This window comes from Pongo abelii, chromosome 4 (assembly GCF_028885655.2).
Source record: "Pongo abelii isolate AG06213 chromosome 4, NHGRI_mPonAbe1-v2.0_pri, whole genome shotgun sequence".
NCBI lineage: Eukaryota > Metazoa > Chordata > Mammalia > Primates > Hominidae > Pongo > Pongo abelii.
In genome coordinates this window covers 100,754,017-100,757,455 of record NC_071989.2, presented here as the reverse complement: position 1 = coordinate 100,757,455, position 3,439 = coordinate 100,754,017, and the positions used below count along the sequence as shown (strand labels likewise).

At 42.3% G+C, this 3,439-nt stretch overlaps 1 long non-coding RNA gene across 1 annotated transcript; it reads right to left on the bottom strand.

Annotated features, from left to right (window-relative positions):
• Nucleotides 1-818: 818 nt before the first annotated feature.
• LOC129059285 (uncharacterized) lies at nucleotides 819-2,305 on the bottom strand. The gene is made up of 3 exons (XR_008525079.2): nucleotides 1,945-2,305; nucleotides 1,631-1,802; nucleotides 819-1,372 (listed from the first exon to the last, which is right to left on the bottom strand). It is a non-coding gene; the product is annotated as an uncharacterized LOC129059285 (long non-coding RNA).
• Nucleotides 2,306-3,439: the final 1,134 nt, after the last annotated feature.

Below are 3,439 nucleotides of genomic sequence, written 5' to 3'. Positions count from 1 at the left end.
AAATTATGACTATGTGTATGACCTTGTAGCATCCTGATTTGAAAAGATAGAAAAAAAATCACATAATGTGTATTAAATGCCAAAATCTTTCCAAGGAAAGGGATAAAAAAACTACTACATTTTCTTCTCTCATAAACACAAGAGACCTTTACCAGATATTCCGAATATCCTTGAGTCCTAGGCCATTCCTTTGGCATCTCTTCTCTATCTCTCCCTGATACAGTGACAGTATTTCTCTGCAATTTCAAAGATTTGTAAATCTTTCCTAAGGAGCAGGTGACTATACTTTATTGGAACAGAGGCTTTAGCAATTCCAAAGAAAAAAATTCTCTTTGCTCTGTCCTCACCAACCTTTGTGTCTATTTGCCCTTGTAATTGGCAGCCGACACTGATCTCCAGATGCTTTCTTTCTGTCTTTTTTTTTTTTTTTTTTTTTTTTGAGATGGATTCTCGCTCTGTCGCCCAGGCTGGAGTGCAGTGGTGCGATCTTCTCTCATTGCAAGCGCCGCCCCCTGGGGTTCATGCCATTCTCCTGCCTCAGCCTCCCGAGTAGCTGGGACTACAGGCGCCCGCCACCCCTGGCTAATTTTTTGTATTTTTAGTAGAGACAGGGTTTCACCGTGTTAGCCAGGATGGTCTCGATCTCCTGACCTTGTGATCCACCTGCCTCAGCTTCCCAAAGTCCTGGGATTACAGGCATGAGCCACCGCGCCCGGCCCCCCCAGGTGATTTCTAAGGACTCTCACTGCATCTGGTTGATGATGGCTCTTATGTGACCATCTCATATAGCAATTTATTTGAAGATGCAAATAACCATGTCTTCTTCTTCTTCTTCTTCTTCTTCTTCTTCTTCTTCTCCTCCTCCTCCTCCTCCTCCTCCTCTTCTTCTTCTTCTTAGCTGGAATCTCGCTCTGTCGCCAGGCTGGAGTGCAGTGGCATGATCTTGGCTCACTGTAATCTCCTCCTCCTGGGTTCAAGCGATTCTCCTGCCTCAGCCTCCTGATTAGCTGGGTAGCTGGGACTACAGGCATGCACCACCAGGCCCAGTGAATTTTTTTGTATTGTTAGTAGAGACCGGGTTTCACCACATTGGCCAGGATGGTCTCGATCTCCTGACTTCGTGATCCACCTGCCTTGGCCTCCCAAAGTGCTGGAATTACAGGCCTGAGACACTGCGCCATGCTTCATTCTTACAGGCAATCCAATTGTTTCCTGCGCTTTAGATGGCTATGTGTCACTAATTAGATGACACTGCCCATTACTAGAAGACACAGCTTAGCTTTTCAAGAGACTTTCCAGAGGCCCGCTCTCCATTATGCAGCATGGTGGGTCAAGAGTCTGAGTTGTCATGAGTCTCATGATTCTCTTCAGCCTGGAAGGTGTGGTGAAGAAGATAAAGCCATGATGTCAAAGCTTTTGACACTGTTATGTTCGCAAAATCTGAGGCCAAAATATAACGTGGATAATATTTTTAACAGTATTTCTATATATATGTATATTGCTATATTTTATCACTCTAGTTTCTTGGAGACTTCCCACCAGATAACACTTTGAGTTTTTGTGCTGCAAGGGAATGGTGCATAATTTCTAGAACAAGAGGGTCTTTATTCAGAACTTATTGTCCACTTACATTTTTATTTGAGAACATATCAAGAAAGCCAGCTTTTTGAGAAGAGATATAATTTTGAAAATTTCTTTAGTAAATCAAATCAAGCTTTGGAATCCATATCATGAAGTATTCTCCACAATGTAGAAATTATATCTTTTTCTGGCTAGGATTCTAGACCACAAGCTTGGCTGTCCTAGAGTAAAAGGAAGACATGATAGAACTGAAATACTGCTCCTTATGGTCTGTAGAAATTATGGGGAAGGGAAAGGAGAGACACACAGAGGAAAAAAAGGGTGAAAAATCAAAGTTCTCCTTCTTAGCATCTTCCACCTTACCTTAATCAGGGTCTGGCTCCAAAGGAGGGAGTAGTTTTGGAAATTCAAGTATTAGAAGCTTTAGAACAAAGGAACTAGCAGTGGGCTTTTACTGGCATACTAAAGGGGGTGTTACTACCCTCAAGGAGAAGCCCCAAAGCAGACCACTTCAAATTTGACACTGGGGGAGCAGAAAAGGGCTAGATTTATTAGCTTGGGACAATGTTACTCCTCCTCCATAACATGTACATAGGAGGTAGACTGTGTGCCTCAATGAGGAGAAATGGCTGCTGATATGGCTGGTGAGCCATCAGATGTTGGGGCAGAGTACAGAAGTGATCATGTGTGGAGGATTTTGACACCACAGTGGTGGGTGGGTGCCAGCACATCATAATGAGAGAGCCAGATGGCTGCAGTGGCTTTTTGAATGTCACCAGCCCAGGGAACAGCTAGTCCAACCTCTCTGCAGCCAGAGACTTCAAGAATCCAGAATGAACCACACACGTTGGAAAGCCTCTCTTATTGTCTAACTAGTGCAAGACCACATGCTACCTTATACACCAAGATACCCTTTCAGAGAGGAGCAGGGGTAGGGAGTAGAATTTTGTAAAATGTAATATTTTCTTTAGTTATCCAGGCAGAAAAGCAGTTACCTATAAAGGTTGTTTTAATCATTGGGCTGGACTAAAATTAATTGGACCAAATTGCAATCACCTCTAACCATATCTCCATTACCTAGAAGAATAAGGAATTTTTAAGAAAGATGGGGTCAGTTATAGAAAAATAAAGGCATTTTCTTTGCACACTGGGATGTGAGTGTATTGGAGACTCTGTTCTTAACTATATTTTATCTTTGTCCAGATAATTAGGAAATGGGACAATCCAAATAACTTTTTGTATTAACATTATGCATATCTAGTGTTGCATGGTACAGAAAAGTCTTAGGACCATGGAACAATAAGTATTGCTCCCCATTGCTCCATGGCTGATACTGTTTAAAAATTCTGATCTATTGATAGTTTCAGAGGGTCTGCAGTGACAGTGGACCCAGAATCTCATTTTAGAATAATCCCCAGGCAGTGAAGCAAGAAAGACCTGGTTTGAGTGTGAGTATAAATGAGCTGAAAAATTACATTTCCTCCACTTTAGGGAAGTACTCAGGCTGGGGGTGCCCAGCACTTGTCAGGGACACAGCAAATTCCATCTTCATTTTGATGGAGGAAATGAGAGATTAAACTGAACAGCTGATTTTTATCCCAGTCACTCCACAAACTGTCAGTGTTTGTTTGAGGTCTCTTTCTAGTAGGCTGTTTATCACTCTGACTTTCTTTGTTCTTCCTGGCTTTGATCTCAGTGGACCAGATTCTTGTTTTAAGTAACTCTAGGGGAATTCCAGGACAAGGGCAACATTCTCTGATTTGATGTTTGGAAGCACTGGTTTTGCTTTCTCCATCGTTCGTGTTTGCTTCTCGGTGTGCCTCTCTCATTTTCTTTTTTCACTTTAGTTCATTTTCAG